Source organism: Pongo abelii, chromosome 12 (assembly GCF_028885655.2).
Source record: "Pongo abelii isolate AG06213 chromosome 12, NHGRI_mPonAbe1-v2.0_pri, whole genome shotgun sequence".
Taxonomy (NCBI): domain Eukaryota; kingdom Metazoa; phylum Chordata; class Mammalia; order Primates; family Hominidae; genus Pongo; species Pongo abelii.
In genome coordinates, this window is record NC_071997.2 from 116,869,888 (window position 1) to 116,882,673 (window position 12,786).

Sequence of the window (12,786 nt, forward strand, 5' to 3'; positions counted from 1 at the left end):
AAACACTCTATATTCAAAGTCATGTTAATATGATAGATCTAAATATCAAATAAGATAGCGTTCTTCTCTAGGAGTTTCATAGACAGTAACAGGTATATATTACAATTATGGTAATTATAGTGTTTATTGTGGAATCTGGAAGATCTTTTTTATCATCTCCATTTTAAGGATGATAAAATTGAGGCTCAGAAGGTTACATGGGCCGGGTACAGTGGCTCACGCCTGTAATCCTGGCACTTTGGGAGGCAGAGACAAGCAGACCCCTTGAGGCCAGGAGTTCAAGACCAGCCTGGCCAACATGGTGAAACCCCCCCGTCTCTAATAAAAATACAAAAATTAGCTGGGTGTGGTGGCATGTGCCTGTAGTCCCAGCTAGGAAGGATAAGGCACAAGAATTTCTTGAACCTGGGAAGCATAGGTTGCAGTGAACCAAGATTGTGCCACTGCACTCTAGCCTGGGTGACACAGCGAGACTGTTTAAAAAAAAAAAAAAAAAAAAAAAGACAGGCTGCTATGTGAACTAATCAGCAGACACTCAAAGGAAAACCTGAGATGGGGAAGAAAAGAGTGGCAAGCGAGTACTAAGGAGGGGCATATGAGGTTTCAGTGAATTCCAACATGCAGGTCGTAGAAGGCTTTGTGGAAGAGAGAGGCTTTGACCTGAACCACGAAAAACGGGCAATATTGAGAAAGGAATCAAGGGGGTCAGAATAGCTTCCAGATAGATGCGCCAGCAGGAGGAAGAGATCAGAGACTGCTGAATGTCTTCATCCTATCACAGAACTATACCATCAGGCAAGCTTGCAAATGCTGACATTGATAACACATTTCCTGCTTATTTGCTCATGGAAGAATTCTGAATCTAGATGTTCTTCCGGGTACCCTGCATCAAAGTTGCCAGTATAATTGTATAGTTTGTGTCTTGCCCGAGGGATTTTCTACTGACGGGGCAAGAAAGGAAACTAAAATCCAGCTGCACCCTATTTGCCAACTGTGAATACCTACTGGAGCCGCAGCTGCCTGTAGCAGAGAGGAAGCCCTTTTCTAATTCAAGTAAAAGTGCTTCATAGACTATTAGTAGCACTGCAGGTCAGGAGAAATGAGGAATCCAGAGCGTTGAAATCAATTAGTTTTTCTCAGATTCAAAGTGTCAACTGATATCCCCAAATTGGCCCACTTTGGATAAGCCAATAAACATACATGTGCATGTGTCTTTATAGCAGCATGATTTATAGTCCTTTGGGTATATACCCAGTAATGGGATGGCTGGGTCAAATGGTATTTCTAGTTCTAGATCCCTGAGGAATCGCCACACTGACTTCCACAAAGGTTGAACTAGTTTACAGTCCCACCAACAGTGTAAAAGTGTTCCGATTTCTCCACATCCTCTCCAGCACCTGTTGTTTCCTGACTTTTTAATGATTGCCATTCTAACTGGTATGAGATAGTATCTCATTCTGGTTTTGATTTGCATTTCTCTGATGGCCAGTGATGGTGAGCATTTTTTCATGTGTTTTTTGGCTGCATAAATGTCTTCTTTTGAGAAGTGTCTGTTCATGTCCTTTGCCCACTTTTTGATGGGGTTGTTTGTTTTTTCTCGTAAATTTGTTTGAGTTCATTGTAGATTCTGGATATTAGCCCTTTAAAAATATGGAACGCTTCACGAATTTGCGTCATCCTTGCGCAGGGGCCATGCTAATCTTCTCTGTATCGTTCCAATTTTAGTATATGTGCTGCCGAAGCGAGCACAAACCTTAGGATTTATATGGACACATCCTGAGTGCATTAAATCATTGTTTTATTTATTTATTTATTTATTTATTTATTTATTTATTTTTTTGAGATGGAGTTTCACTCCTGTTGCCCAGGCTGGAGTGCAATGGCATGATCTTGGCTCGCCACAACCTCTGCCTACGGGATTCAAGCAGTTCTCCTGCCTCAACCTCCTGAGTAGTTGGGATTACAGGCATGCATCACCACACCGGCTAATTTTGTATTTTTAGTAGAGATGGAGTTTCTCCATGTTGGTCAGGCTGGTCTCAAACTCCCGACCTCAGGTGATCCACCTGCCTCAACCTCCCAAAGTGCTGGGATTACAGGCATGAGCCACTGCGCCCAGCCTATTTATTTATTTATTTTTCAGATGGAGTTTCGCTCTGTCACCAGGCTGGGGTGCAGTGGTGTGATCTCGGCTAACTGCAACCTCTGCCTACCGGGTTCAAGTGATTATCCTGCCTCAGCCTCCCAAGTAGTTGAAACTACAGGTGCGTGCCACCATGCCCAGCTAATTTTTGTATTTTTAGTAGAGATGGGGTTTCACTATGTTTGGCCAGGATGGTCTCCATATCCTGACCTTGTGATCCACCTGCCTCGGCCTCCCAAAGTGCTGGGATTACCAACATGAGCCACAGTGCCCAGCTAAAGCATTGTTTTATTGTTGGTTTGTTTGTTTGAGACAGAGTCTAGCTCTGTCACCGAGACTGGAGTTCAGTGGCACAATCTCGGCTCACTGCAACCTCAGCATCCCAGGTTCAAGCAATTCTTGTGCCTCAGACTCCCAAGTAGCTGGGATTACAGGCATGCACCACCACATCTGGCTAATTTTTCTGTATTTTTAGTAGAGACAGGGTTTCACCATGTTGGCCAGGCTGGTCTTGAACTCCTGGCCTCAAGTGATCCACCTGCCCTGGCCTCCCAAAGTGCTGGGATTACAGGCATGAGACACCATGTCCAGCCATAAATCATTGTTTTAATTATTATCATCTCATTTTAGTTTGGGGACATTACAATGTTAATACCAGGAAGGATAGGCCCAGTCATCAGATGTGTAGGAAAGTTCTTTCTTCTACCTGTGTTAGAGATTTAGTGAGCAGAAGTCTTCAGATTACTGGAACTGAAAAGGACCTCAGACATGATACAATCCAAAACTCTCGTTTTGCAGATGGATAGAGAAAAGCCTAATCAATCATTCACTCATCACTTGCTGCTTGCACGTGATGCAATTCTAGAAGATGCAGAATACACAAAGATTCTAGAGGATGCAGAATTCACAAAGATGAGACAGCTCCTCACTCCTGGTAACAGATAAGACCCCAATACAATTCCTTATTATACATAATAGAAAGTAATTAATGATCTTATAAAGATACAAAATAAGTGGGCATATCCATACTGGTTTGTGTATATACGAAAAAATCTAAAAGAAATGCACCAAAATTTCAGTAGTTGCTATCCCTGAAAGGTGGGTTACCAAAGGAATTTTTCTTTCTACTTTTTCTTTTTTTTTTTTTTTTGGAGATAAGAGTCTTGTTCTGTCGCCAATCCTGGTGTGCAGTGATGCAATCTCAGCTCACTGCAGCCTCTGCCTCCTGGGTTCAAGTGATTCTCCTGCCTCAGCCTCCGAAGTAGCTGGGATTACAGACACTTACCAGCTAATTTTTGTATTTTTAATAGAGAGGGCTTTTGCCATGCTGGCCAGGCTGGTCTCCAACTCCTGGCTTCAAGTGATCCACCTGCCTCAGCCTCCCAAAGTGCTGGGATTACGGGCATGAGCCACCATGCCTGGCCTATATTTTTTTTTGTCTTTATACCTTTCTTGACTATATAATTTTTTTCATAAAGATCTTGATAGGGAGGGAGGGATTATTTACATTTTTCAAACACAAAAATATGTAGAAAAAGCTCTGGGTGAGGTTAGAGGCCAGAGAACAAGCTTTCTGCAGCAGGGAGTCTGGAGGTTTTGTGCAGAAGGTTCCCCTGAGCTGCTTCCTGGAAGACAGGTGGGCTTTGGACCTATGAGACCAAGGAGATGGATAGAGGAAAGAGAGAAAGCACGGGTTGGGCAGATGCTTGAGGTGGAAGAAACTTTAAGTGGTGGCCTCACTGAGCCAGGACCCACCCCCCACCCCCAGAGACCTAGGTCTGGGCTCTCCCCCAGTCCTCAGGAGTGCAGGATCAGCACCCGTGCAAAGCAGTTTACTTGTTACCAAGGCTGATGCACAGATGGAACACTTTGAATTGATTAAATATGTCTATTGAGTGTCAATTTCTCCCAAAACCACAAGGAACTTCATCATGTTCCCTGTCCTGGGACACCATGGATGATTCCCCATTGCCTGGAGATGATCCTTAGACTCAATCCATCTGTCTCACCTCATGCTCCAGAATGTACTTGAGCCCTGAGCATGCCATGCGCATCCACGCACCTAGGTTCAGGCTGCCCCTCAGCCCACAGGCTTCTCTTGTTTCTCCATCCAGCCAGCCCTTCTCCCTCCGTCAAGTCCACCTCACATATTATCGCAACCAGAGACGGCTCCTCTGGCCTGCTATCCCACTTCCCATGCTCCCTCCTTACCTAGGTGATGCTCAGAGTCATCTGCACTGCTGGCTCTTACCCCTCCTTCCTCCATCTTATCCACACACATATAATCTGCACTTCTAGAAGGACTGGATGGAATAGCATGGAGTTTTACGTCTCGCTGTGAAGCCCTCTTGAAGCCTCTACCGAGGGGTAGTGTTATATGTCTCAGGAGAATTTAGGGATTCTGGCATTCATAAAATTTACCGTTTTATTTTATTTTATTTTAATTTATTTATTTATTGAGATGGAATTTTACTCTTCTTGCCCAGACTGGAGTGCAATGGCGCAGTCTCGCTCACTGCGACCTCCGCCTCCCAGGTTGAAGCGATTCTCCTGTCTCAGTCTTCCAAGTAGCTGGGATTACAAGTGCCCGCCACCACACTCGGCTAATTTTTGTATTATTAGTAGAGACGGGGTTTCACCATGTAGGCCAGGCTGGTCTCAAACTCCTGACCTCAGGCCATCCTCCTGCCTTGGCCTCCCAAAGTGTTGGGATTACAGGAGTGAGCCGCCTCACCCAGCCACATATACCATTTTAATTCAAAGAAATCAAAACAAAATTGCATTTCTTTGATCATGCATCACGGTATCATCTTATGGGTGGGTGGGGAGCAGGGCATGCTCGGAGCTCTGCACCTGTGGAAAGCACCCCCTGCCCCAAAAAACTGCTGCGTTCTCCACCAGGACAGCTTTATGAAGTAGACTCTTCCAGGGCTCTCCCTCGACACCCCCATAAGGGTGTCCATCTGCATATTGAAGAATCCCTACAACAAACTCTCATTCCCAAACTCCAGGCCCTTTGACCCTTCTCTTAATAATATGCACATGTCATTAACATGACAGACCCTATCCCCTTCAGGGGGCCCTGGAGCTGGGGAGCATCTTCAACTGTGTACTTCATACTCCTTAAATAGGATTTTCAGGATATATAAGCTGTTGTTGGCTGGGAGTTAACGGCAGGGTTTCTCCCAAAAGCTAAATATATGTAAACACCTCTTTTAAAGGTCCCTAAAAGGTCCACTTGACTTTCCATCCTGTCCCTTTTGTGAAGGAACACACCTTCAAAGCCTGAGGAATGTCATCCCTCCACCCTCAACAACAGATGCCAAAATGCTTTCACACTGCCAGAGAGAAGCAAAAACCCACCGCCGGGAGCAGTTAAGCTAATGGAATGTGCTAACAGCAAAATTATTCCAGCGCCCCTCAACCCAGGGAAACAAGGTCCGAACCCATTTCTAGGCACCTGAACTTGCAGCTTCTCTGAAGAAATGAGGCCTGACTACTTACAGAATCTTGGGGAGGATTTTATTCTGGATGCTTCCCTGGCTTCTCCCTAGACAAGCCCACACCCAGAGAGCTTTAGGGAGGCCAATACCCTCACTGCCTGCGAGGGAGTTTTATTTATTTATTTATTATTGTTGTTGTTTTGTTTTGTTTTGAGACAGAGTCTAGCTCTGTCGCCCAGGCTGGAGTGCAGTGGTGGGAACTCGGCTCACTGCAACCTCCGTTTCCGGGGTTCAAGTGATTCTCCTGCCTCAGCCTCCCAAGTAGCTGGGAGTCCAGACCCGTGCCACCATGCCTGGCTAATTTTTGTATTTTTGTAGAGATGGGGTTTCACCATATTGACCAGGCTGGTCTCAAACTCCTGACTTCAAGTGATCCACCTGCCTCAGCCTACCAAAGTGCTGGGATTACAGGCGTGAGCCATCCTGCCAGGCCAATTGTTATATTAATTTGAAAACTGCTCCTTTTGGCTTCTTGCAAAGACCTGAATGAAGAATAAAGAGCAAAGCCAGTATCACAATGCCTCCGAGATGTAATATTTGTCATTCATCAGAAGGAATAGAGTGGGGGGCGGTCAGTGGAATTCTGGTCCCTGGCATTTGTGCAGGACCTACCACCTTTGCACTCATTATTTCCTGAGAGTCCAACAGCATCTCAAAAGGAAAAGAGAGATTTTCCCTCTCTTGCCGTCTCAGGTGCTCTGAGTCACTCAATGAGATTTCCAGAGGTCAGATCCATGTGGTCTAACACCAAGACAATGTTCTTTCCAGGCTTGCTTGGGAAGGAGCACAGGTCTGTACACAGCTTGGCTGACCCTCCCACACTGCAGCATGGTGGAGCCCTTGGCTGCCTGTGCTGTAGAGTTTCAGCCTGGGTCTCCAAGCCCACCACAGGGAGCCTTGCGAAGCAGGCTAAACTGTGGTGAGAAAAAGCAAACACTGAAGAAAGGGAAGAATTGGGGGGGCGGGGTGGGGGTGGGGGGTTGGAGGGCTTTTTTTCCCGATTTGCCAGAGACTGACACAGGACACAGGACTTTCCAGTTTTGTTTTTGTTTTTGTTTTTGTTTGAGATGGAGTCTCGCTCTGTCGCTCAGCCTGGAGTGCAGTGGCGCGATCTCAGTTCACTGCAACCTCCGCCTCTTGGGTTCAAGCACTTCTCCTGCCTCGGCTTCCTGAGTAACTGGGGTTACAGGTGCATGCCACCATCCCCGGCTAATTATTATATTATTAGTAGAGACGGAGTTTCACCATGTTGGCCAGGCTGGTCTGGAACTCCTGACCTCAGGTGATCCGCCCGCTTCGGCCTCCCAAAGTGCTGGGATTACAGGCGTGAGCTACTGCGCCCAGCCTGACATTCCATTTTAAAACCAGGACAGTCACAGGCAAACTGGGACAAGTCAGTCACCCTAGGTAAAGAGAAAAAGAAACAACATCCCTGCAAAAAGACTTCTCCCCCTCAAATGAAGACTGTGGAGAGAGCCCTTGAATGTCAGCGAACATCATATCATAGATGCATTTCATGGCAATTTCCACTCCGGTTACCCAGGCCTCAGCATCCCGTGCCTCCAGTAAAGCTGGGGCTTGATGTGCACTTGGGCTAAATGCTGTTTCTTTTCTCCAACATTTGCACCTTGTGGCTCATCACTGTGAGCAAGTCCTCACGTCACTGCCCAGCCAGCAGGACCAGTTGCCATAGGCGAGAAGGCCGCCTCCACACATTTGGCGCGAGCTGCAGCAGGAAACTGATGTGCACATCTGTTACCCAGAGGAATTATCAAGTGAGGTAACACTCCAAGAGAAATAACCTCCCAGAAGTGTTCAACAGAATGTACTCACAGCCATCCCGGAAGTTTATAGTTGAACCCATCCAAGAAAACCTCTGAGTTCATCATTTTAATAAGATGTTTGAGGGAGAGGGCTGCTGGTAGAAAGACCATTTTCCCTCAAAACAGACTATAAAATATGATTTCAGCAAATTCAGAAGAAGGACCAACTTGGGATGAAAACAATATTTCTTTTGAAACCCAAATGTAATTAAACTATTTATAATAATAAACTCAGTTCTCAATTCTGCTCTCTTTACCAACAAAAATGCATCTAACTAAAGCTTCCTTGGTTTCAAATCTCTAGTTTAAATTCCTTGTTCTTCCTGGCTTTATGCCAAATAAAAGTGGCTAAACCAACCCAAGCAAAAACTCAGGGTGTTAGATGTCTGTTGCCATATTCTATTTCATTTGAGTAACCAAATTAAAAACCAGATTAATCATAGTTTTCCGTAGTTCCAGATGAGACAAGCCTGTGTAACCAGTTTGTCTGCACACATTGAGTCTCTCTAACCGGCTTTGAACAATCAGTGAAGTCTTTTCATTGGTAGTCATTATTTAACAAACATTATGAAGCAGCTATTATGAGCATAGCCGTGTTTTAGGTAGAGGGGAGCACCCAGAGGTATGCTAATTGTCTTTAAAGGAGTTTCCTACCTGGGGAAACCCACTTAGAGATGAATCCAGAAAGCAAACAGTGGAATGGGTGGGCCGTGCTGGGCAAGGACTGAATGTGTCAATACCGAGGGCAATGAGGGTTCTTAAAAGATTGCCCCATCTTCAAGTGCTAGCACCTCCCTCTTATATGTCATTTGGTCCTTATGAGAACCTGGTGAGGTGGTGATTAGTCTTGTTGTTTTAGAGAGAGGCAGTGAGATTCAGAGGGAAGTGACTGACCCTCAGCCATGGAGTTGGTGAATTGCAGAGCCAAGATATGCCCCAGGGCTCCTATCTGAGTCTCTTTCCTGCTGTTGTAATAGAATGCCACAGACTGGGTAATTTATAAAGGAAAGAAATTTATTTATTTTTATTTTTATTTCTTTTTTTGGGACAGAGTTTCACTCTTGTTGCCCAGGCTGGAGTGCAATGGCGCGATCTCTGCTCACTGCAACCTCCGCCTCCTGGTTTCAAGCGATTCTCCTGCCTTAGCCTCCTGAGTAGCTGGGATTACAGGCATGCACCACCACGCCCGGCTAATTTTGTAGTTTTAGTAGAAACGGGGTTTCTCCATGTTGGTCAGGCTGGTCGCGAACTCCCGACCTCAGGTGATCCACCCGTCTCAGCCTCCCAAAGTGCTAAGATTACAGGCGTGAGCCACTGTGCCCAGCCAAGAAATTTATTTCTTATAGTTCTGGAGGCTGAGAAATCCAAGGTTGGGAGACCTGCACCTGGCAAGGGCCTTACTGTGTCACTCCATAGCGTGAGGTGGAAGAGCAAGAGGATGCGAGAGAGAGAGAGAGAGAAAGGCTGCTTAACTCACTTTCATAATAAGCCCACTCACTCCTGAGGTTGTAACCACCCAGTGGGTTTACCTTGTCTGCTGTTTAGACAGAGCCAATTTATAAAGACAGGGAAATTGCAATAGAGAAAGAGTAATTCATGCAGAGCCAGCTGTGCGGGAGACCAGAGCTTTCTTATTACTCAAATCAGTCTCCTCAAGCATTTGGGGATCAGAGTTTTTAAGGACAACTTGGTGAGTGGGGGGGACGTCAGTGAACCAGGAGTGCTGATTGGTCAGAGATGAAATCATAGGGAGTCGAAGCTGTCATCTTGTGCTGAGTCAGTTCCTAGGTGGGGGCCACAAGATCAGATGAGTCAGTTTATCAATCTGGGTGGTGCCAGCTGATCATCAAGTGCAGGGTCTGCAGAATATCTCAAGCACTGATCTTAGGAGCAGTTTAGGGAGGGGCAGAATCTTGTAGCCTCCAGCTGCATGGCTCCTAAACCATAATTTCTAATCTCGTGGCTGGTGTTAGTCCCACAAAGGCAGTCTAGTCCCCAGGCAAGAAGGAGGTTTGTTTTGTGAAAGGGCTAAACTATAAACTAAGTTCCTCCCAAAGTTAGTTCAGCCTACGCCCAGCAAAGAACAAGGACAGCTTGGAGGTTAGAAACAAGATGGAGTTGGTTAGGTCAGATCTTTCACTGTCTCAGTTACAATTTTGTAATGGCGGTTTCAAGGTCACTAATCCACTCCCCCAATAAGCACATTAATCCATTTGAGAGGGCGGAGCCCTCATGACCTGATCATCTCTTAATAGGCAACACTATTGCATTGGGGATGAAATTTCCATCACATGAACTTGACGGGGCACATGTTCCAACCAGAGGGTGTTGACAGACACTGCAGTCTTGCAGCCACCTTTAAAGCTGCAGCCATTGCAAAGGACCAATGACCCTGGATCCTCAAAGTTGACAGGGAGCCCCGGAGATCACTGACTTCAGCCCGTTCTACTTATAGACAAGGAAACTGAGCAACAAGAAGTTACTTTCCTATTTCAAGGTTGAAAATAGTCAATAACTGATCTAAGACCCAATCCAGGGGCTTCTTCCAAACGAAGTGTTTCTGTGACTCAGGATTGCCTCCCAGTGAACCTGGAACAACATTTTTCCAGTGGAGGGACTGCTCTTTTGTCCTCTCTCAGGAAGATGGCTGAAGATAGCCTGAGTCACAAAACAAGAACACACAAAATTCAACTGATGTCAAGCTTTGTGAAGGAGTGGGCCTGTTTCCCCCACCCTACCCCGAAGGCCTGCTGAGAATCTCAGGCCCACTGGAATGCAGAGAAAAGTCGATTTTGTGTTGCCTCTTCCGAGCGAATCCCATTGCAAATTGTCTGTAGCTATCGGAGGAGGTTGTGCTGTGTGTGCTCTCCAAATGTGCATTGTACCAATAGGTCTGTGTGCTTCGACCATAAAAAGGCTCTGTTACCTCTCCTGGTCAAAGGTTTCAGGATGAATGTCTTGTAGCTTGATACATCAATATCAAAAGAGATCAGGTAACCCTGGTCAGTGGCCTATGAAGAGATTTCCTTTACAAGTAAGGAAAACTAATAAACCATTGTAGAAGGCGTAGATGTTCTGCGGCACTCAAATTCCTAGGCTCCGTCTTAAAATAGGCTTCAAAGCTCACATTCATTTGTTTCCAAGGTACCCGTTTTCAGGTTTTGTAAGGCCTCTTTTGAGGAACAAAAGTCTGCAAAGTTCTTGTTAAACTCAGGCTTGTGAATTTGTTCTACCGGTAAATGTTTTTTTTTAAAGGTTCTTTGCCCTGGTAACATACTGAGGAAATAGAGAGAGGAAAGATCCCATCAACATCAAATCATATTATTGAGCAGACTTAAACCACACCTGTCACATGCCAGACACTGTTCTATGTGCTGTATATAAATTAATTGAAGGCGGGGTGCAGTGGCTTATGTCTGTCATCCCAGCACTTTGGGAGGCAAAGGTAGGAGGATCACTTGAAGTCAGGAGTTCGAGACCAGCCTGGGCAGCATAGTAAAACCCCATTCCACTAAAAATGGAAAAAATTTGTCGGGTATGGTGGTATGCGCCTGTAGTCTCAGCTACTTGGGAGGCTGATGTGGGAGAAACACCTGAGTCCAGGAGGTCGAGGCTGCAGTGAGCCGAGATCAGGCCACTGCACTCCAATCTGGGCAATCAGAGTAAGACTGTTTTAAAAAATATTAATAATAATGATGCCATCTCGCTAATAATCCCAGTGTTATCCCCTCGTTGTACCAGTTGGGGAGCTGCACAACCCCGAACCTGTGAATTTAGGAATCAAATTCAAGCCCAGGGAGTCTTTAACTTTTTTTTTCTTTGAGATGGAGTTTTACTCTTGTTGCCCAGGCTGGAGTGCAATGGCATGATCTTGGCTCACCGCAACCTCTGCCTTCCGGGTTCAAGCAATTCTCCTGCCTTAGCCTCCTGAGTAGCTGGGATTACAGGCATGAGCCACCACGCCTGGCTAATTTTGTATTTTTAGTAGAGACGGGGTTTCTCCATGTTGGTCAGTCTGGTCTTGAACTCCCAACCTCAGGTGATCTCCCTGCCTCAGCCTCCCAAAGTGCTGAGATTACAGGCGTGAGCCACCACACCCAGCCAAACCCAGGGAGTCTTAACTTCAGATTCATACTCTTTTTTTTGAGACGGAGTTTTGCTCTGTCACCCAGGCTGCAGTGCAATGGCACACTCTTGGCTTACTGAGACCTCCGCCTCCTGGGTTCAAGCAATTCTCCTGCCTTAGCCTCCCAAGTAGCTGAGATTACAGGTGCCCGCGACCACACCTGGCTAATTTTTTTGTATTTTTAGTAGAGATGGGGTTTCATCATGTTGGTCACGCTGGTCTTGAACTCCTGACCTCGGGTGATCCACCTGCCTTGGCCACACAAAGTACTGGGATTACAGGCATGAGCCACCACGCCCAGCCCAGATTCATACTCTTAACTACTACGCTCAATGGTTTCTCCTCGAGACAATGAATGGAAACTTGGTGCGGTACACTTACCAATGTCCAGAAGGAGATAAGGGAAGCTTTTTTATTTTTTATTATTATTTTTTGAGACGGAGTCTCGCTATATCACCCAGGCTGGAGTGCAGTGGCATGATCTTGGCTCACTGCAACCTCCGTCTCCCAGGTTCAAGCAATTCTCCTGCCTCAGCCTCCTGAGTAGCTGGGATTACAGGCACCAGCCACCACGCCCAGCTAATTTTTGTATTTTTAGTAGAGATGGGGTTTCACCATGTTGGTCAGGCTGGTCTCAAACCCCTGACCTCGTGATCCACCTGCCTTAGCCTCCCAAAGTGCTGGGATTACAGGCGTGAGCCACCAAGCCCAGCCAGAAATAAGGGAAGTTAAGCACTGAACCGAGAAGCCTGAGGCCTGAGATCTGGTTTCTGAGCAAGCACAAGAGTGCCCAGGGCAGGACGCTGTCCCCACAGTCCCTGCCCCTCAGCTCCCAGGACCAGATGCGCCTTCCCTGAGCCTCCTACCTCCACTGTTGGCATCCCTGAATTCCTCTAGCCTTTCTACAGCATTTGCCACCATATTAGATGCTGTTTAATTTATTTGCTTATTATGTTTATTTGTACAGTTGTCGCTCTCTCTTAGACTATAAACTTCAAGAAAGCAGAGATTTGGGAGAGTTTGTCATTTTTGTTCATTGATGTCTCCCAAGCCCTAGAACAGTGCTTGATACGTGGTAACTGCTAAATAAATATTTGTTGAGAGAGAGAATGGGAAAGAGGGAAAGAAAAAAAGAAAAAAGGACGCTGCCAGGCATGGCAGTGTGTGTGCACCTGTAGTCCCAGTTACTCA

The 12,786-nt window shown here is 46.1% G+C and overlaps 1 non-coding gene across 1 annotated transcript; it reads right to left on the reverse strand.

The window, feature by feature from the left end:
- Window positions 1-1,644: 1,644 nt before the first annotated feature.
- Window positions 1,645-1,749, reverse strand: LOC112132239 (U6 spliceosomal RNA). Its single transcript, XR_002914034.1, has one exon. It is a non-coding gene; the product is annotated as a U6 spliceosomal RNA (small nuclear RNA).
- Window positions 1,750-12,786: the final 11,037 nt, after the last annotated feature.